The sequence below is a fragment of the Trachypithecus francoisi genome, unplaced genomic scaffold (assembly GCF_009764315.1).
Source record: "Trachypithecus francoisi isolate TF-2019V2 unplaced genomic scaffold, Tfra_2.0 Lachesis_group4, whole genome shotgun sequence".
NCBI classification, from domain to species: Eukaryota; Metazoa; Chordata; class Mammalia; order Primates; family Cercopithecidae; genus Trachypithecus; species Trachypithecus francoisi.
This window is the reverse complement of record NW_022681469.1, coordinates 94,285,025-94,308,178: the sequence shown is the minus strand read 5'-3', so window position 1 is coordinate 94,308,178 and position 23,154 is coordinate 94,285,025.

The following is a 23,154-nucleotide window of genomic DNA, read 5'->3' as shown; positions in this document are numbered from 1 at the left end:
CAAACTCCTATGAATGTTGATAATGTTGATTTCTTTCCACAAATCACAAATGTTTTTAATGGCATCTACAATGGTAAATCTTTCCAGAAGATTCTCAACTTACTTTGCCCAGATCCATTAAGAGGAATCATTATCTACGGCGTCTCTGGCCTTACAAAATGTACTTCTTAAAAAATAAGACTTGAAAGTTGAAATGACTCCTTGATTTATGGGCTGCAGAATGAATATGGTCTTAACAGGTGTGGGGAAAAAAAACAAAACATTCCTCTCCTTGCATCTCCATCTTACCTCTTGGGTGACCAGGTGCATTGTCAATGAGAGTAATATTTTGAAAGACATCTTTATTCTGAGCAGTAGGTCTCAACGGTCGGCTTAAAATATTCAGTAAATCATGCTGTAAACAGATGTGTTGTCATCCAGGTTTCGTGCCATTTCTCGAGCACAGGACGAGTAGATTTAGCATCATTCTGAAGGACCTCAGGATTTGCAGAATGATAAATGTGCATTGGCTTCCACTTACAGTCACCAGCTGCATTAACCGCTAATAAAAGAGTCAGCCTGTCCTTTGTAGCTTTGGAGGCAGGCATGAACTTCTAGATGGCATCTTCCAAGAGGGCTATTTTTGTCTACATTGAAATTCTGCTTAGTGTAGCCACTTGCTTCAATGATCCTAGCTAGATATTCTGGATAACTCACTACAGCTTCTCCATCAGTACTTGCTGCTTCACCTTGCACTTTTATGTTATGGAGATGGCATTTTTTGTTAAACCTCATGAACCAACCTGGTAGCTGCCAACGTTTCTGCACCTTCCTCACCTCTCTCAGCTTTCACAGAACTGAAGAGCCTTGGGGCCTTGCTCTGGATTAGGCTTTGGCTTAAGAGAATGTAGTGGCTACTTTGATCTTCTTTGAGTGATCTTTGTTACTATTGTAACTGGGGACACCATGAATCACACCTGTATGAGACAGTGAACTTAGTAAATGTGGTGTTCTGACTGCTCCACCGACCAGCCATTTCGTGTGTCTCTGCGTCTCCTTGGGCCTCCATGTTCCGAGATCCAACACTGAAATTAGGCCAATTAGTAACCCTACAATGGCTTCTCAGCCTTTAAGTGAAAGGCAGAGTTGTGGTGTCCCAGACAATTACAGTGGAAACATCAAAGATCACTGATGACAGATCACCATCACAGATATAATAATGATCATGAAAAGTGTGAAATACTGAATCACCAAAACGTGACAAGACATGAAGTGAGCACGTGTTGTTGGAAAAATGACACTAATAGACATGTTGACAGAGGCTTGCCACAAACATCCAATTTGTTAAAAAACAAAACCAAAAACAAAATGCAATATTTGTAGCAGAAAATGAGGAAAGCCTGTGCTGGGGACAGAAAGGCCCACTCAGTGCCCCTTGAATCATGCCCGTAGGCAACTTTCACATTTCCTGCTTTTGTAATCTGAGTAAAAATGAACATGTACCTGTACCCCTCATCCATATGTGGAATAACGATCTGTTAAACATAGCAAAACAAAACACTGGTGATTTTTTTTTTTTCTAAGATGACTTTTTCTCCCAAATGACAGAATGAGTAGGGTTACTTTTGTCCTTTATTCTCAGTGTGAGGTATAGAGTTGGTTGACATTTTTTCCTAGACAGTTTGTTGTGCCTGGAAGAAGGTGACATGGGCCAAAAGCTTCTCTCTCTACCCCTTTCCATCCTGGTGAAACAGACTGTCCTAGAAGCATGGAAAGAAAATGCCCCATCTAGCTCTCAGAAACACCCAGAGCCAACCAGAGTTGGTGGATGATGTGCCGGCGGCACAGCTCTGGCAGTCAATGGACAAAGTGCACCTCGTTTTATTTTTGGAAGCCCTGCTTACGAATCTATTCCCAGGGACACGAGACAAGATCCAGGGATGCGTCCCCAGTTCAAAACTACTCATAAACTACTGTTGACTTCTGAAAGGCCTGAGGATTGCTAGCAGGAGTGTGTGTAGGGTGGGGAGAGGTTGTGGATGACAGCATCCCCAGCCGTCAGAGGTGACCCCAGAGAGGCCCCACTCTGATTGAATATTGGTTGTCTGCGGCTCCCAGCTGCTCTCATTCTCTGGAGAATTGCCCTTGGCCAAATGGAATCCACTCACTTCCTTTGCCCATGAACAGTATCTGCCTCCCCCTATGTGCCTGGGGGGCAGACTGGCCACTGACTGAATGGCACAGGAGTACAGAGTGCCAGGCTGCTGGCCCCAGTGTGAGACTACTGTGGTACACTGTGCAATGCTGGGATCCTGGGCTCTGGCTGGGAGCTCTCCTTAGCTCTCTTCTCTGCCTGTCCTTCTTCCCAGGACTACCAGACTTAGCAAACAAACATAACTAAATCCAGTTAAACTTCAGATAGCCAACAAAACTTTTTTTGTATAAATATGGCCCGTAAAATACTTAGGCCATACTTGTGCTAAGAATTATTCATTGGTTATCTAAAACTTAAATTTAGTGGGGCAACCTGTATTTTATCTGGCAAATCTGTGTGTGCCCCTTCTGAGAGCATGCACCCAGTAAATCATTGGGACATGAAGCCCAGTCTCAAGCTCTACTTCTGGGAACCCTTTCAGAAATTGGGAGGTGGTGGGCAGGAAAGGAAGACAGTTCGAGCCACTCAGTCCCCTTTGTTCAAAGCTACTTGGTGAGATACCTGTACTCAGCTACCCTTGCAAGCAGGACTCTGGGAATCTGAGGACCAGACCCAGACATGGCTCTGCCTGGCCCCTGTGAGCAGCAGTTTCCAGAGAGAACACAGTGGCCACCCAGTCTCCCCAGAGCAGGATTCTGGCTTTTGTGGGTTTTACTTAATTAGGCATGAATCTTGATGGGAACACGTGCCAACAGACTTTGTTTTACTTACACGATGCTTCCTCTCCACCCTCAAGGATTACAGGAAACGGCTGCTAATGTTACCTCATTGACTTTAGTCCTAAGAGCAATGATTTAGCTTCATTTCCTTGTCTTTCAACACAATCCTCTGGCTTTACGTGACTGTGTTCATCTGGGGAACAGCTGCAATGGCATAGTCCTCTAAGTGCACTGAAGTATAGACCTATGATATGTCTGGCTTTATAAAGTAGACCAATATGTGAGTCTTATGTGTTTTACAAAATAATTAATGACGGTGCACTACTTTCTGCCATTGGATGGTGCTTTTCAAACTCTAATGTGCAAACCAACCTTGTTAAAACACAGGTTCTGACTCTGTTGGACTGTGGTGGGGCCTGATACTCTGCATTTCTGACAGCTCTCAGGTGATGCCAGGCATCAGTATCATCCTCCTCTTATAGAAGTAAAACCAGCCTCCAGGATTCCCTTATGGAAGAGAAACTGGCTCTGGGGTCTGCTTTCTCTTCTGTATGAAGAGGACCAGCAAAAGGCCAGGGTCCTCAGGCACCCAGGGGTTAGCTAAAGACACACAGGTGGTAATGGCAGAGCTAGGATTTGAATACAGGTGGTCTGGCTCCAGAGGTCTGTGCTCTTCACCATTACATGTAAATAGGGAAGCTAAAGCTGGGTGGACTATACAGGTATATATGTGAATTGACAGGATCTTGGGCCAAGGGAGCCACAGAAACCCTTAGCGATGGTCACATCACCTAGATTCAAGGTCAGCCACTACTTGCACCAGCTTGAGATATCACCGAAGTTGTTTACGTTACTGTGAAACGAGGACATCCAGTGACCCCCTCACAGAGCCTTTGGATGGATCTGTGGCATTCTGCACATTGAGTGCTTAACACCGAGCCTGTTATTGAACACCTAAGTGGTAACCATTACGAACATAACCTCAGAGATAATTGCCCTTGTACAAGCAAGGCATGCACTGTCAAAGACTCATTGTGGTCCCATGGACAGACAGCTGGACCTGGGCCAGGCTTCTGTGTCTTTAGTCTGGGGCTTAAGTGCTTCTGTTCTGGCCCTGCTGCTTCTAGAAGTCTGTGTAGGCATGCTGTAGTTGGCACCTATTAAAGATAATGGTTTCTAACGGGAGGTGGCATTATACCCTGAAGCCCAAACATAGCAGCAACAAACCCGCTACACCTAAAGGCCAATCAGCACTGGGAAGAGGAGGAAAACACCATAGCATGATTGGGATAATCATTTGGTACAGACAATATGCCTGGAAAATTCAGCCTGGAGCCATTTTTCTCAATAGGATGGATAGCTTAATGCTTTCATTACCTGCATTCTTATGGCAACTTTCCCTGCCACTGAGCTTTTGCAGATTGAGGCTCCCTGGGGTGAGCTGTAAATTGCCATAAATTTAATCCATATTGGCAGCAGGGCATTGCCAGTACCCACGTATCCTCACATTCTTGTCACCTTTTTGGAATAACCACATCTTGATACACACAAGGCACTGCCGCTCAGACTGTGACTACAGTCTCAGACTAGTGTGGGTCCTCAGGAAGCAAATCACTTGAAGCTTTCAAAAGAAAGAAAAATGCTGTGTATGTGGGAGGACTTCACTTTTTACCTTTCGCTGGGAATGATATGTACAATTATGACTCTGGTTATGATTCTGAAGGATTTGGAACAGGATAAGGTTTGTTCTTGTTTTGTAAGTATAAGTTATTGCTTATAACAACCAAAAAAGTAGTCATTTGAAACATTTAAAATGCTTTTCTAGATGTCCATTCAATAACCTTCCTTTCTAGAGCAACACTGTATGACAGAACTTGCTGCAGTGATGGAGATGTCCTCTGTCTGCTCTGTCCAGCAGGGTTGACACTAGCCCAGGGTGGCTCTTGAGCACTTGGAAAGTGGGTTGTGTGGGTGAGGAGAGAATCTTTAAATTTTAATTCTGATCATTTTATAATGTAAAGAGCTGAGGCCAGGAGTTCGAGACTAGCCTGCCCAACGTGACAAAAATCCATATCTACTAAAAATACCCAAATCAGCTGGGCGTGGCAGTGTATGCGTGTAACTCCAGCTACTCAGGAGGCTGAGGCAGGAGAATCACTTAAATCCGGGAGGTGGAGGCTGCACCGGGCCAAGTTTGCACTGCTGTACTTCACCCTGGGTAACAGAGTGGGAATCCATCTCCAAAAAAAAAAAAAAAAAAAAAACACACCATACACGACTAGTGGCTACTGTCTTGCACAACGCCACTCTAGGGAGAGAGAAGTTGATGTCTCAGAGCCTCGGGAGGCTTACAGTTAGTATGTGGACGATTAGGGAAGTCTGAAGTCAGCAAGTTACACATAAAATATTGGCCATCCAGGAAGTTGTTTCCCCTACTTGCCCGCTCCATGGGAGGTTACTCTACAAGGATAATAATGTAATGAACAAAATCTGTCTTCTTTTCTACTTACCTAGCAGAAAGAATTAGTTATTAGAGTTCACAGGCTATTAATGAGCAAGGCTGCAAATTGTAAAATACTATGTAGCACAATGTGATTCTGTTAAGGGCGGGCAGCAGGGATTCTCAAGGGGGCGGATGGACTGCCTCCTTGTGGCACCGGCATCATGTTTTGCCCCCCACCCCCATCTCCTTTTGTTTCTTCCATCTACCTTTCCCCCATTCCCCACCCTGTTATATGATTCAATCCCACCCAGGAAGCCCCAGGACTTGGTTATTTCTGGGTGGAAATGTACTAATAATGTAGCATGGATGATTTCATTTCTCCTTGGGTGTGAAGAAATGTCTTTATTTTCTTGAAATCAAATTGCCAAGTGGAGCGGGAGTTTAATCTCGGGTGCTTTGGCAGGCAGCCTCCTGGGTGCCTCACTCGGCTGTTCTCCTCCCAGGCCTGCCTCTCTGAGGGTGAAGCCAGGAGCTGGGCAAGGACCCCCGGCTGCAGGAGCACCTCCACTTGCACAGTGCACCTCTTCCTTCCATGGTTCCCCCTCAGTGAGCTGTTTCCTGAAACCAGACAAGGTGAGGTGGTCTGTCCCTGAGGTAAAGGAACACAGTGGCCTGACCTCCCTCCTACAAAGAGAAGCATTTCAGAAAACAAGACCCAAAGTAGTCACGTTTTAAGGGGTCAGTGGATATATGTGGCAACTGCCACTGGACTAGACAGTATGGAGAACATCTCCATTACTGCAGTGATGATTCTGTCCAAGCCCCCTCCCCGGTAAGATTTTTATATGTATAAATTCATTTAGTTCTTATAACACACCAGTGACTTAAGTATTCTCGTTTTAGTGAAGAATACAGACCCAGTGAGGCTTAAGGTTAACCAAATGCCCAGTGGCCAAGTTGAGGTTTTCTCTGATTTTTGATCACATATTACCTTAGATCTTGAGAGAACTTGAGAGACTAATTCCTGCGACAGCGTGTGGCTATCATAGGACCGTGTTAAAGAAAGGTGCAGAAAATCCTGTGAGAACATTACGATTGGAGCAGACAGATACTATTTAATAACTGGAGGAACCGCTTATCTTGGAGCAGTAGGCTGGGGGTGAGAGCTGGAATCTTTGTTTTCTTAGCAACAAGTCTCAGCGCCAGAGAGATGTGGGAATCTCTGCAGTCTGTCCTCATTGCCTTAAATAACCGAAGATAAACCCCAGACTTCTTAAACAATGGTGGGATTGTTTGCCTCTGCTTTTGAGAACAGCGGCAGTTATCTAGCAAATGGAAGACTAATTGTGACCAGGCTCAGGTCTCACCAGTTTGGTGCCTCAGCAGGGACCTGTCTGGGCCTGAGTCTTAGCAACTTCCCCTGAGCCCCCACCCCACTCTCAGGCCACCCAGCAGCCCCAGAGCCTTGCTGATTGACACTGGAGAGGGCTCTGGGTTCAGCTGGGCAGCACGGCATCCTGGCGCAGAGTAGGAAGAGTACTGTGTGCTTTTCCCTATGTTTTTTGAGTAACAAGAGAGTCTGAAAAGACAGCTTGCTTCTCCCAAGGTCAGTAGCTCACTCATGGGAATCACAGGTCTATATAGGAAATGTGCTAAGATAAAGCAGAAAAGAACAAAGGAAGATTAAGAGGAGATAAAGCCTTTTTAAGTTAACTTTTTCATATTTGCAGGTGACACATTGGATTACACAAGAAGCATAAAAAAAACCAAAAACCCTCTTGTTGATGTCCTGCAAACTATGTAAACAAAATTTTGCCCACATGTGAGGTTGTCAAAGGGCAAATGCAAGTGAGGATCCATTAAAAAGCCAAAAATCCATTATTTTAATGAACGAAATTCTTAATATTTGCATAGTACTCTTCAATTTGCATAGTACTTTCATGCATTATTTTAGTATGGGTCCTAATAGCTGGGTAAGACTATCTCAGCTACACAGGCTAAGCAGATTTAAGATCTGTGTGACCTTGGAGAAGACACTTAACCTTTCTCAGAATCTGTTTCCTCAGTAGTTAGATAATGTGTATTTGTCAGGCTGGATGTCATCAACAGATTAAACTACATCATTCAAAATCATCTGGAGGGGAAAAGAGTTGGGTGGGGGGATTACTGGGAAGCCATCAGGGATCAATAATAAAAGTTTAGATCAAGTTCAGGCCTGGCAAGAGGGATCGAAGAGGAAATCTTGTAGTGAATGTCAAAACAAGTGGCTGAGTGTGGCAGACACACCGTAATGTGACCCAATGGGTCACCCCTTGTGAATCTCCTTCCCTTGAGTACAAGTGGAACCCATGACTTGCATCTCACCAGTGGAAGATGGCAAAGGCTATGGAAGCCATGCCCTCCATTAGGTTCCCTTGTATGGGGAAGGTGAGTGACATTGCTTCCTTAATTAGGTTACTTAGCAGAAAGCTGCAGTCTCTCCCTATGTGGCTTTGAAGAAGGTGCCATGTTGGGGAGAGGGCCACATGGCAGGGAACTGTGATTGACCTCTAGGGCCTGAGAGTGGACAACAGCCAGCAAAAGGTCAGCACCCTAAGGCACTGAGCCACAAGGAGATGAATTCTCCCAACGTGAGTGATCTCAGAAATGGATTCCTCCTTAGTCAGGTTTTCAGATGCGAACCCAGTGCAGCCATGACGTTTGTTGTAGCCTCTGAGAACCTGAGGGCCCAATTAAGCCACACTCAGAATCTTAACCCAGATAATAAATGGGTTGCATGGTAGATGTGCCTGATAACAATAACTCCAGCATACCCTGAGAATGACCCTGTATGGTAGATGCACCTGAATGTGTGTTTGGAGTTCCAAGCTAAGGAATCCCGAGTGGCCAACCTGGAGATACATTTCTTATCTTTGAGGAACATCTGAACCCTGTCCCCAACATCCCATGAAATGTGGACTCTACAGGGGATTGAGGCCCTTTGTTTTGGGTTAAATGAAGGTCCCAGGTGGAGTCTGTTATGGGGAAGGTGTTAAGTGAAAATGCTGTATAAACTGCGTGCCTCTTATAAGCAGTTGCAGTTCTCCCGTCCAGCCCACCACCTCTGGGGTGCATGGTTCTTGTCCAGCCTGCTGCCATTGGGCCATCCCTGTGTGTAAGTTTCCTGCTAATAGACCCTATATCTTATTTGATGGCTTTGGGTCTTTTCTTTGGCCTCTCAAACATGGCACCATCCCTATTGAGGTTAATAGGGGTCCGGTACAACATGGGTGTTGCTTAAGCCACTAAGTCTATGGTAATTTGTGACATGGCAAAGAGAAGTAATACAGTGGGGCTTGGGGAGACTCTGTCCCACCAACTGCCTGAAATGGGACATAAAGCCCAGCTCAGACCAGTGCAGTGGCTCACACCTGTAGTCCCGGTGCTTTGGGAGGCTGAGTTGGTGTTGTTCCAAACACCTATTCACCCCAGTGGGGATGGCACCAGGTTCAAGAGGCCAAATAGTTCAAGAGCCTGCAAATGAGACATGGGGTTTTACTGAGGGCTTACATACAGGGGGCAGAGTCCAGTGGTGGTGGGCTAGACAGGAGAACTGCAACTGCTTACAAAAGGCAGACAGTTTCTATGGCATGTTCACTTAGCACCCTTTCCCTAATAACCTCCACCTGGCAACCTTCATTCTATCCCAAATTTGGGGCCTCAAGTCCCTGGATAGCCTGCGTTCCACAGGACTGGCCAGGGACTCAGATGTTCCTTAGATAAGGAATAAATCTCTGGGTTGGTCACCCCCAGATTTCCCAGCACGGAACACACCTTCGGGTGCCTCTGTCATGCAGGGTCATTCTCAGGGAATGCTTTTGCTATTGCTCTCAGGTGTGTTTACCATGCAGGTTGGGGGATGGCTTGAAGCCAGGAGTTTGAGACCAGCCTGGGCAACATAGCAAGGCCCCTTCTCTGCAAAAAATTTAAACTAGTCAGGCATGGTGGCATGTACTTGGAATCCAAGCTACTCAGGAGGCTGGGGCAGGAGGATCACTTGAGTCCAGGAGTTCAACGTTACAGTGAGCTGTGATCCTCATTGCATACCAGCCTGGGGAACAGAAGGAGACCCTGACTCAGAACAAAATCCAGCTCAAGGCCCCACATGGACAGGTGCGTGCAGCAGGAATACGACATTGCCTGGTGCAAGAGAGTGCGGCACCTCTAGTCCTGACTCCAGGCAGATGTGACTGTATACCATGCTGTCTGAAAGGCAGGAGATACTAATGTGCTGGCCACCAGGGAGATGCCAGGTGCCCATTAGGAGTAGCCACACACAGGCCGGTACAGGAAGCTACTTCTTAGGGCAGTGACATTTTTAGGTGGGGATAAAATGAGATGCAGATGAACCCCTGCCTTCAAGCCTGGAGGGACTCAGGGATGCATTACTTTTCTCTCTGGAAGATGGGGATACTATGAGGCATGTTGGTTAATCAGACAGATATCAGGGAGCTGATCTTACTTCCAAATATATCAGCTCATTCAAAGAACATATGAGTAGCTGTTGAGTAATCAAGAGATGTTTCTCATTTGGATTCAGGAATTCAGATCATAATGACGAGCTTTCTGTGGGCAAATGTTCACACAGCTACCTGCCTGGGTCTTAGGCTTATCACTGGAATGGGAGCTGTCCACTCACCACTGGAATGGGTAAGCTGTCAGGGAGAGGTGATTGGAGCTCTAGCCAAGTTGAGGGATGCTCAGATGCTCCCAATCACAAAGTTCACAGCCATCTGCAGCAAGTCTAGCTTGTTTGCGCTCATGGCAACAGGAACTTGAGCCCTGCTCCAGCATCTCACCCAGACAGAAACCCATCAACAGCTGCACCCTGTATATGATGACAGTTTTAGCTTATCTTTGGTAAGTACCAGGGCAGTGCAACATCAGCTGCACAAATATTTCCCTAAAAGAGCTGTCAACAGACCATTTTGAACCCCTGTAGCTGCCCTTGCTGGCCACACAGGAAGCTGGCTCTTCCTGGTTTCCCATAGAAATTACACAGGACTGTACAACTTGGGGGCTTTAGACTCCAAATAAGGCTGTGGTTCTTAAATTTGGCTGTACATTAGCATGTCCCGGCCATATCTCAGGTGTATAATAGCAGAATCTCTGCAGGTGGGTACCAGGCACCAGTATTTTTTAGCAAACTCTTCAGATGATTCCCAGGGGCCGCCGAGGATGAGAACCGCTGAAGTCAGGGTCTTTACTCCTTTATCATCTCTAGCATGTAGGCCTGAAGTTAAATGATCATGGGACATCTATACATATTTGAATGTAAATATATAGGTATTCATATATACAATGAATGGTATACATAGGTATATGATATATTTCTTTCCTTTCAAAGCAACAGACACTGCCAGGCATATAGGTAGAACTGCAACAACAGAATGTGATGGATTTTAGCATCCCAAAACTGTTTATATTATCCCTTTGACCTTTAATAATAAAACAAAGCCATCTTTGGTGACCAATAGGTTAATACACTTCCATTCTGCCTTTGGAGTTGATTCTTAACATACAGCCTCGGGGATGGGCACTAGTCAGTCCCAGGCAGGTTTTTGGCAGCAGAACAGGATTTTACTTTCCTGCTGGATCCTGTCTGCCATCACCACCATCACAGCTCCAGACTGGAACTCCTGGCGTGATACAGTCTACAGAGGCATTCAGGAGTCTGTGGAACCCTCTAGCCTGGAGCGATGGAGGAACTATCACCATGGGTCCCAGCCCTAACTTCACAATCATCTATGGAGCAAACACATACCATCTTAAAACAACAGAATCCAGTCTTCCAGAACTATCGATTCATCCTCTCTGGGGTTGGCGACCAGGTAGTAGAATTTTTGAAGAACTCCAGAAAATCTGGCTGTTTTTGAAAAACTCAACGTGTCTCCTAAATAAGTGTCTCAGTCATCATTTCAGCACTATCACTAGACTCAAGACACAGATTCCACCTCGTCTCATTCCACTTGCTGGTTTGTATAAGAAGGTTGGATGGTAGTAGAAGTGGCATTGGAAGCTGACACATTAAATTGAAATCCTATGTGCTTTCTCAGACTCCCTTTTCTGTCTTTGTCTCATTTGGTATAACCCACCTGAGTCACTTTCTACATCTAGGCTAAGATGAAATGTAACAATTTGGGGTATGTTCTCTGGTTTTCTGAGAGATAGACAGGAGCTAGAGGATCCAATCCTTGATCAACTAGAAATGATGTCCTTCCTCTTTCCCTTCCAATGGCTGGTTTGCATTGCAGTTTCTTCTCCTTGCAAAACATCTAAAGAAAATCCCAGTGTTCCTGGTGAGCATGCCTGCTTAATGACTTGCTGTGTCCTGGTCAGTGTGGTAATACATCACATTATATTTTTTGTCTTTCTTTCCTCAATTCCACCTTGGCTTTCACTCTCACTGCTCTGGGCTTGCTTCAGGATCAACTTTCTGAAGGGCCTGATCAAAGACAGCAGCCCTAGACATAGGCAGTACAGTATGCAGAGGGTGCTCTTAGAGCAGTCTTACCAGGTACGCCCCACCATCATCCTGTCTATTTTATGAATGAAGAAACTAAGGTTAGGTGCCAGCCAAAGCCACTGTTACCGCACAGCAAGTCAGACCTAAGTCTTCCGCCCCACAGCCCATGTCTCCTTCCATTCTCCTGCATAACCTCCCAACAGCCATGACAGGGAAGCAGGGGGAGGATGGGATGTACATGTGTGAAATGTTTCTGCTGGGAGAAGGGTAGGTGCAAAGAGATCTGGACAGAGAAGAAGACTGCTGTGAAAAGAGCAGTTTACCACCCCAGGAACTCTGCAAATTCATAGGCAGACTACAAGAAAAGTCAGGAAATGCTGGTTTAGAGTAATGTAAAAGGACGGTTTATTTTTTATGGTTAGATTCGATGTTGAGTTACTCTGTCAACTTGCTGTAAAACTTCTAAAGACTTAACTCTCAATCTCTGTTCTTATGTCATCATGGACAGATAACACATCACTTGCCAATCACATTTTTGAGTAGCACTGACCTGCAGGACATCAAAGACTCCAGGCTGATACTTCTGATGTTTGCTATTGGCCTGGGAATGACAAGGGGTGACCAGCCTGCCTTCACCCTTCTGTAGGGCTCTGGGATTAAGGCACCAGTTCAGACTTGGGAGGCTGGTGGCTGCACATGGGAATGTAAGACTCTCACCATATACCTCCCAGATATGGGGTTTCAACTTACCACATTTGCACAGATGAACTCTACAAGCTTAGGTGTGTGCTCTTCTCAGGGCTTAAGTTGGCCTCATGCCTGGAAAGAGGGACAGTAATTTAGTTTTCTCATTCCAGAAGTCCCAACAATCCCTTGAGCCTCTAAAAATAAATAATTCCAATATGTCATGAATCTATTAAAGGTGTTTCTACCTAGGTGGTATCTCCCTAAGTACCCAGTTTTTATTAGTAGTGATGATTTTCTTTTTCCTTTTTGATGGTTAACCTATTCTTCCAATAGCCAGAAACAGACTTTTAGAGTAATTACCTCAACTGATATGTTAGCAATATGAAAACTTTTTTTTTTTTGAGACAGGTTTGTCCAGGTGGGAGTGCACTGGTGCAATCATAGCTCACTGCAGCCTCAAATTCCTAGGCTCAAGTCTAGCCCTGAGTAGCTGGGACTACAAGTATGTAGCACCACATCTGGCTAACTTTTAAAATATTTTGTTAGAGACAGTATCTTGTTATATTACCCAGGCTGCTTTTGAACTTCTGAACTCAAGTAATCCTACCTCAGCCTCCCAAAGCACTGGGATTACAGGTGTGAGCCACCGTGCCTGGCCTTGAAAACAATTTCTATTAATCAAAATGAGCCTTTACCTTGTGAGCTAATTGAAAAGTCAGAAGCAGTCTATTTCTCATACAATATCTAACACCTTAATGAGGTTAAATATCTGGTGTTAGGTGAAAAACAATTCTGCTGTGTGGGAAGATTGGCGAGGTAGGGAGCGCTATGACATGTCATAATCTGGCAGCATCTTTGGATGGCAGCAGATGGTTTTAACTTGTTTACCTACCAACAGTTTATACATTCAGGGATCGGAGTCATTTTCCTGAAAAAAATGAGGAAACGGGGGGCCCTTAAAACCAGGCCTTGCAGCTCTTGAATCAGTGAGCTTCCTCTGTGTCAATTTCCTCAGGGTTCTAGAAGCGTTTTAGAGATTTTAACAGTACGTGGCACCTCTAGGGAGCTATTTTCCCTCGACCACACTTAGAACCAGTACAGCGCTGGGAAGGAGTGCAGCCCACCCACTGTGTTGGGCCCTGAGCTGTGCGGAAGAGATTGAGCATCGGCTACGTTCCATAGGAAATGCTGACTTAGAAGTTTGAAGAAGGAAAGGGGGAAAAATAGGCTCTTTAGTTTTTCTGACTCAATTTAAAGATGAAAGCAGGCCAGGGAAATCGTTTATTAGTACAAATTGTGGAAGCCTGACCCTATTCTTAGAGGCCCAAATTGGCTCTTTAATACAGTTTTTTCTTTTGCTAGAGTAAGGGATTATGAGGGTGAAATGAGGGTTTTATATTTTTTGGGTGATGGTTTATTTTTAGATAATTTTAGACTCAGTTGCAGAAATAGTACAGAGTTCTCATTGATGCTTCACCCAGTTCCTGCTTATGTTAACATCTTCAATACTCGCTGAATGTTTATGAAAACTAAGAAATTAACCTCACTACAATAGTGCTAATTAAACTGAAGACCCTATTTGTTTTTCACCAGTTTTTCTATTCCAGGATTCAATCCAGAATCCCACATTGCATTTAGCCATCAGGTCTCCTTAACTTTCTCTCATCTCTGACAGTTCCTTGGTTGTTCCTTGACTCTTGTGACCTTGATGCTTTTGAAGAGTACTGGTCAGTGATTTTTGTTGAATGTCCCTTGATTTGGGTTAATTTGTTATGTGTAGGTTGAAGTTATGTAGTCTATGGGAGAGACACACAGAAGGTTTCCTTTCTCAGTGCATTGTATCAGGGTCATGTGGTTTTTATATGAATTACAGGTGATGTTACATCCGATCACTTGGTGAGGATGTGTTTGCCAGGATTCTTCAGCGTAAACTTGGTTTGGCTCTATAATTATACTAAACATTGAGGAGAGATACTTTGTATAAATACCCTGTTTCTGATTAAACTTCTGTCCCCTATTTTAGCATCCATTGTTGGGTCTAGCTTGTGACATTGACTACGATGGTGGTTTTTTGTTTTTTTTTTAAGACAGTTTTGCTCTGTCACCCAGGCTAAAGTGCAGTGGTGCAATCTGGGCTCACTGCAACCTCTGCCTCCTGGGTTCAAACAATTCTCCTGTCTCAGTCTCCCAAGTAGCTGGGACTACAGGCATATATCATCATACTTGGCTAGCTTTTGTATTTTTAGTAGAGATGAGGTTTCACCATGTTGGCTGGTCTCGAACTCCTGACTTCAAGTGATACGCCTACCTTGGCCTCCCAAAGTGCTGGGATTATGGCCAATTACTATGGTGTTCTGATAGTGATTTATTTCCCTAATTCCTTCTACATTTGTCAATTGGAATTCTTATGAAGAGGAGACTTGTCGATTCTCCCTCATTTGAACAAACGTATATCGGTGTAAATTTATATCAAAATGGACTCATAGATATTGATCTCACTTTTTGTTGCAATCTAATCCAATCACTTATTTTGCCCCCTCAAGTCAACTTTGGCCTTTGGGGATGCTTTCAGGTGACTCCTGTGCTCTTTTGGTATGCCTACATCCTTTATGTATTTATTTTATGGCACTTCTTTACTTCCTGCACCACAAGATACTCCAGGCTCATTCTGTATTTTCTCAGCCCCAGTCCTAGAATCAGTTGGTTCTCCAAGGAGCCTTTAGTTGGAGAATGGTATTTAGAAACCAAGATATGGGCAATAGATGTACTCATTGCTCCTAGAATGCAATTGCATCTAGGCTGTCTCAGTGGACAGTTAGGTAATATAGGTACATGTAATAACTTATGTCTATGCACATCTCTTTTATTTCTGTATTTATCTGAGTGTGAGTGTGCATATCTTTTTAAAACATGAGTCAGCATTGATAACTACAGTCTAGCACTGGAGTTTATTCTAGACTTTCTCCTTTCCTTATTTGTAACTTCTTTATCCAATAGTGAGAAACTGGCCCTGCAGTATGCACTCATGCATCACTTAATGATGGGAATATGTTATGAGAAATGTGTCAGATGTTTTTCATTATGTAAACAGTGTAGAGTGTACTTACACTAACCTAGATGCCTATTACACAGGCAGGCTCTCTGCAAGCCTAGTGCTCCTAGCTACAAACCTGTTGAGCATGCTGCTGTATTGAATACTGTAGGCAACTGTATCACAGTGGTGTTTGTCTATCTAAACAGAAATGAAACAGTAAAAATACAGTAGAAGAGTAAAAATGGTACATCTGTATGAGAAACTTTCCTTAAATAGAGCTGGCAGGACTGGAAGCTGCTCTGGGTGAGTTAGTGAGCAAGTGGTGAGTGAAAGTGAAGCGTTAGGACATTCTGTACACTGATATAGACTGCATAAAACACGGTAGACGTAGGTTACACTAAACTTACAAAAAGCATTCTTCAATAATTAGCCTTAGCTTCCTGTAACTTACCATATAAACTTTTTTGACTCTTTTGTAACAACACTTAGCTTAAAACATGCTGTACAGCTGTATAACATCATTATATCCATATTTTACAAGCTTTTTTATATATTAAATTCTTTTTTACTTCTTAATGTTTTTTGTTAAAAGTGAAGATACAGACATACATATAGGCCTAACATACAGATGACACGGGGTCCGGATCATCAATATCACGGCTTTCCACCTCTGCATCTTGTCCCACTGAAAGGTCTTCAGGGATAATAACACACACGGAGCTGTGATCTCCCATGATAAAAATTCTTTCTTCTGGAATACCTTCTGAAGTACCTACCTGAGGCTGTTTGACAATTAACCTTTAAAAATACTGTAAAATAATACAAAGTATAGTATAATAAACCAGTAACATGGTTATTAGCAAGTATTATGTACTGTACATAATTGCATGTGCAATGCTTTTGTATGACTGGCAGTGCAATAGGTTTGTTTATACCAGCATCACAACAAACACGTGAATACTGTGTTGCACTATGCCATTACAATGGCTATGACGTCACAAGATGATGAGAATTTCTCAGCTCCGTTATAATCTCATGGTACTGCCATCATATATGCAGTCCATTGTTGTCTGAACATCATTATGCAATGCATGACTTTATTTATGTATTCCTCTCTGGTATACAAATAATTTCCAACTTTCTAACCTAAATCCCTGTGAGGATACATATTTATCAGCTAGAATACAGTGTTTGTGTGCAGGTCTTTATCTTTAGCCTCATAGTATCAGATCAAAACACTTTCAAAAGTGTCTTATGGTAGGTGTATATTCAACTTTTTAAAAAGCTGCCAAACGAGTTTCCAAAGTGGCTGTACCATTTTGCATTTCCACCAGCAGTATATCAGAATTCCGGTTGCTCTGCATTTTTTTCGGCACTTGGTATTGTCAGATTTTTTGGGAAAACTACTCAGCCTCCGTTCCTCAGTTTCCTAATCTATAAAATGGAGGTAATAATGATACCTCCCTTATTCATTTATATGAAGGTTAAATGAATCAATATGTGTAAAGCACTCAGAATAGTTTTGTCAGATAAAATACAGGACACCCAGTTAAATTTAAATTTCAGATAACTTTTTCAGTATAAATACATCCCAAATATATAATATTTTGAACATACTTATACTGTATTCTAAAAGATTTATCTGAAATTTGAATTTAGCAAATAAAAATACAGAATGCCCAAGTTAAATTTGAATTTCAAATAAGCAACAGTTTTTAGCAAAAATATGTCCTAAATATTACATGGGATACCTTCATAGTAAAGATTTTATTTGATATTTTAGGGGTCCCATTCTGGGGCTCCCTCCGCCTCAGCTTAGTCCCAAGAGGATTGGAACCATTTGTCAAAGGAATTTCAAAATATCCATGAAGAAGATGTAGAAGGAATTCAAAGGTTCTTGGGTGAGTTTGGACTATATCTCTTGGTGTAGGGTATTTGTATTAGTCAATTTTCACCCTGCTGATAAAAACACACCCGAGACTGGGCAATTTACAAAGAAAGAGGTTTAATAGACTCACAATTCCACATGACTGGGGAGGCCTCACAATCAGGGTGGAAGGTAAAAGGCATGTCTCACGTGGCGGCAGACAAGAGAAGAGTGAGACCAAAGCAAAAGGGGTTTCCCCTTATAAAACCATCAGATCTTATGAGACTTATTCACCACCACAGGAACAGTATGGGGGAAATCAGCCCCACGATTCAATTATCTACCGCTGGGTCCCTCCCATAACACAAGGGAATTATGGGAGCTACAATTTGAGATGAGGTTAGGGTGGGGACACAGCCAAGCCATATCAGTATTTAACAAACCATATCAGTATTAAGTATTGAAGTTGAATATGCATATGCACATGTGCACAGATCACAAGAGCACAGCTGGATCAGTGTTCACAGTCAGCACCCCCGGAGATCCAGCCCTTACTAACCCACTGTTCTGACTTGTAAGACAGCAGACTAATTTGGAGTTGGCAGACTTTTAAGCAGATTTAAGAAACTGATATCTTTTCTACCTGCGGATTACTTGGGAATTTCCTGAGAAGTTTCCTCTCAAAATAGCATCCTTGGGGCTTTCTATTAAAAGTGGGTCATTATCCTTTTAAATAAAATTGGCAAAGGGAGACAAGTCCAAACCTAAAAAGGGATCTTCTAAATAAGGGGTCTTCTGGCATGCTGGCAGGTGCTAATTGATTGTAACAACCTTTAATTATATTTCCTCTTAAATCTTTTTCAAAGACCAGATAAAAACAGCAAATTTGTCCATACCATTTTTCCATGTGCCAGGTGTTCCATTTGCTAACTTCTTAAATACTTGCAGCAGCCCTGGGAGGCAGGTGTTGCTATTGTCCCCATTTTCCAGATGAGAAAATCAAGGCACAGAGAGGCAAAGTAACTCGGTCAAGATCTCATGGCCAGCAAGTGCAGGGCTGGGACCTGAACCCAGGCAGTTTAGCTCTGGAGTCTGCTTTTAACAACCACACTGCACAGCCTTACAGATCTGGTGGGATGCCCTGTCAGCTGCTCCTTACTTTAAAATGGAAATGTAGCTCTCAATCATTTTTTGCTTCCCTGGAATACATATTGTATTACTTTTAACAATTGTTTGGACGAGTGAGTTTTGCCTGTCCTTGTACAATTTTTTACTAGGGCTTCCAGAGCAAAATGCTGGACTGGGTGGCTTAACAGAAATTCTCACAGTTCTGGAGGCTGGAAGTCCAAGATCAAGGTGCTGGCAGGGTTGGTTTCCTCTAGGGGCCATAATAGAAGAATCTGTTCCAGGCTTGTACACGGCCCTTCTCTTGCTGCCTTGTCACATGGTCATACATGTACATATTTCAAAACACCATGTTGTCATGGACACAAAGAAAACAATAGATGCTGTGGCCTCCTTGAGGGTGGAGGGTGGGAGGAGGGTGAGGATCAAAAAACTACCTATCAAGTACTATGCTCATTACCTGGATGACGAACTAATCTGTACACCAAATCCCCATGCCACACAATTTATCCATGTAATGAATCTGAACATGTATCCCCTGAACCTAAAATAAAAGTTGAAAAGGAAGAAAAAAAAAAAAAACTGTTGTACACAAGAAATATATACAACTTTTATCAATTTAAAAAATCTAGAAAAAAGGATATTAGCACTGTGAGCCAAAATGTTCAATTATAGGTATAACCTAGTGAAGGATAAATGCAGCTGAGAGCGATAACTTCAGCATACCCTGAGAATAAGCCTGTATGGCAGACACACCTGAATATGTGTTCGGCACTAGGGAATCCAGGTGTGGCCAACCTGGAGATTCATTCCTTATCAATAGGTGTCTGAGCCCCAGGCCTGTCCTATGGAACATGGGCCACACAGGAGATCGAGGCTCTGAGTTTTGGTAAATGAAGACTGTCAGGTGGAGGTCATTAGGGGCTGAGTGTTGTGGTTTTCCTGCCCAGCCCACCACCACTAGACAGGCCATGCGGTTATCCTCCAGCCTGTCAGCATTGGACCATTTCTATACCTAAGGTGGTTCTCCTGTCCAGCCTGCTGCCACTGGATTCTCTCCCCCATATGCAAGCCCCTAATAAAGCCCCACGTCTCCTTTGCTGGCTCTGGATCTTCTCTTTGGCCTCTTGAACCTGGTGCCTTCCCTATTGAGGTTAATAGGGGTGGGACACAACACCTAGAGAACCCCTACTGCGTGTGCAAGGAAAGGTCATGTTCACATCGTACATAATAATAACAACAGAAATTGAAAGTAAGTTGTGGTATTAGTAGGATGGAAATCTACACAACAGAAGAATTACCTAGACCTAGATGCATATCAGTATGAACAAATCTCAAAGATAGAGTGTTGATTGGAAAAAGCGCATTGCAGGTAATCTGTGTACTCCAAAACTGGTTGCATAAGTTTATAAAGTTTCTAAAAAAGCAAAAATAATCCGTACATTAGTGCCCCCTTATCTGAGGTTTTGCTTTCTATGGTTTCACTTTACCCAAGGTCAACCGTGGTCCGCAAATATTAAATGGAAAATTTCAGAAATAAACAATTCATAAGTTTTACATTGGGGGCCGTTCTGTGTAGCAGGAATGAAATCTCACATCATCCTGCTCTGGACATGAATTCATCCCTTTGTCTCCATATTGTCAATGCTACCCACCCATTAGTTGCCTCGTAGCCATCTGGGGTGACCAAATGAACTGTCATGTATCACAGTGCTTGTGTTCAGGTAACCCTTTTATAACTGAATAATGGCTCCAAGGTGCAAGAGTAGTGATGCTGGCATATTGTTATAATTGTTCTGTTGAATTACTAGTTATTATTAATCTCTTATTGTGTCTAAATTGTAAATTAAATGTAATCATTGGTGTGTACAGGAAAAAACAGTGTGTGTGTGTGTGTGTGTATATATGTGTATATATGTGTGTGTGTGTGTATGTGTGTGTGTGTATATATATATATATATGATTTGGTGCTGTCTGTGGTTTCAGGCATCCACTGGGGGTCTTGGAGCATGTTCTCTGAGGATAAGGAAGGGCTACTATGTTAGTTTGCTACGGTTGCCATAGCAAAATATGAGACTGGTGTCTTAACAGAAATTTATTTCCTCCCAGTTCTGGAGGCTGAAAGTTCAAGACCAAGTTGTCAGCAAGTTTCCTTTCTCCCGAGGCCTCTGTCCTAGGCTTGCAAATAGCTGCCTTCCTTGTGTTCTTCCATGGGTTTTTTCTGTGTGTGTGCATCTCTGATGCATCCAAATTTCCTCCTCTTATAAGACACCAAGCAGATTGGATTAAGGTTCACCCTTATGGCCTCATTTTAACTTAATCACCTCTTAAAGGCCCTGTCTCCAAATATGGTCACTCTCCGAGGTATTAGAGTTTGGGCTTCAAGGTAAAAATGACGAGGGCAGGCACAAGTCAGCCCTTAACACCTTGTATTGTTTATTGGCCCTAGCTCAGTGTCTAGGCTGGTGGTATTAAAGAATCCCCAGCCAGATGTATGTCTAAGTTAAAAAGTGAGATAGTAGAACACACCCTCAGTAAACCCAAGAACAGCTTTCCAGACAGCAGTCAGGGGACAGTCGGGAGAGGTGATGGGTAATGATCTGAGCTTGAGGTCTCCAAATTCACTGGAGAGGGTTTGTAGCTAATGGAGCACTGATTTCTCATTGCAGGTGATAAATCTTCCTAATGGCATTTCGAACACATTGTTCTAAATTTAAATATTTTAATATTAATTTATTCTAATGCCACCTCAAGTGGATAATGAACAACACTATCAACTGAATTATAAAAGAGAAGAGAAAAATCATAGGCAAATCCTTGCAAATTCTCTAATTCATGAGTGAAGCTAGGGCAGAGTAAAAACCATTCCATCAAAATTCATTTTTTAGTTGATAGTGATACTCAAAATCATAATAAATATAAATGATGGCTAAAATTTTAGTATTGTGAGAAAGGCAACAGCTTAGCTGTCTATTTCTTTAGGAGTCTGAGTTTTGGCCATCAGGAGAGCACAGTAATGGTAACTTAGCAAGTTACCAAAATGTTTACTACGTGGCTGGTAAGTTTCAAGTACTTTGCACAGATGATCTCACTTAATCCTAAGTCACGTGGGCAGGTGCTTTTTATCCCCATTTTATATATGAGAAAACTGAGGTTCCAATGACTTAACACACAATTTAAGTAAATGCAGGAATAGGGTACATCTGGTTTAGGACCTGGGCTCTGAACCACAGCCTCTGGTGATAGGAGCTTGTTTGCACCATGAAGAGAATCAAGCTACCGCATCAGAGCCTGTTTGTGTTCCCAGAAAGACAGTGGAAAGTAGAGCACGTGGTGTAATCCAATATTCTGAAACTGCAGAAGTCTGAGCATCTTGGAAAAATGACCTGTAACTGCTTTGGGGAAGGTCAGTCAAATGCTGGAGAAGAATTGCTCAGAGTTCCTTCAGTGGGTCAGCCACAGTGGCTCATGCCTGTAATCCCAGCACTTTGGGAGGCCGAGGCAGGCAGATCACCTGAGGTCAGGAGTTCAAGACCAGCCTGGCCAACATGGTGAAACCCCATCTCTAATAAAAATACAAAAATTAGCTGGGCGTGGTGGCGGGCGCCTGTAATGCCAGCTATCGGGAGGCTGAGGCAGGGAGAATCGCTTGAACCCAGGAGGCAGAGGTTGCAGTGAGCTGAGATCATGCCATTGCACTCTAGCCTGGGGAGCAGAGTGAGACTCCTTCGCAAAAGAAAAAGAAAGTTCCTCAGTGACTGGAAGGAGTGAATGAGTGTACAGAGCGCTGCCACCTTGAAACCTCATCGGAAACTGAAGCGACCCCCTTCAGAGCTGCAGTCACAGTCTAGTGCTCCTATTTGACACTCAAAATAAGTGGTAAGCAATTCCTTGAAGCCCGTGGATGGTATGAGCAATCCAACACAGCTAGCTGTTCTGTAATGTGGAGCTAACACACCCAGGAAAGCAGCAGTTTTTCAAATGTTGGGCCTCTTGTGTCATTTATCAATGTATTGCCTCTCAGCTCAAGATGCACTCTTTAACATATACTCTGTGATAAGCAACAAGATTCCTTTAAGTATTTCTCCTTTAAAGTCAGTAATACAGTCAAAAGGTATATCTTATTATATACATGTATACACATGCATATATGTATATAATGAGCTGAAAGTGTGCAGCTTTTTCAGTAGAGGGCACAGGAGGGTCACCGAGGAGGAAGTCTGCTGCTGTCTCGGGGTGGTTCAGGAGTTGGTGTGAGTATGATGGCTTTTGGTGAAACCTCCCTCAGCCTCAGGCCCTGAGTGTCATCCCTCTGCAAGCTTGCACCCTTGGTGTAGCAATGACCTTTCTGCAGCAGTCTCAGATGAAAACCAGAGCCCTCGCTGCCGTGACTCCCACAGTATGTCCAGGCCAGCAGGCCTGATGGCCAGCTCCCCAGCTTGCACACTGGAGAGTGCCCTGATTTACCCAGCAACTCCAGATGAGCTCCATGTCAACCATCTCTGCTGTCTAGTAGGCTGAACCTCACCTAAACTAGGGGAACCCTTTCAAATTTGTCCTTCCTTGAATGATCTCCCTCAGCCCCAGGGAACCATATAAAGGTTTCCCTGTATCCTTTTATTTGTTTGTTTTGAAACAGT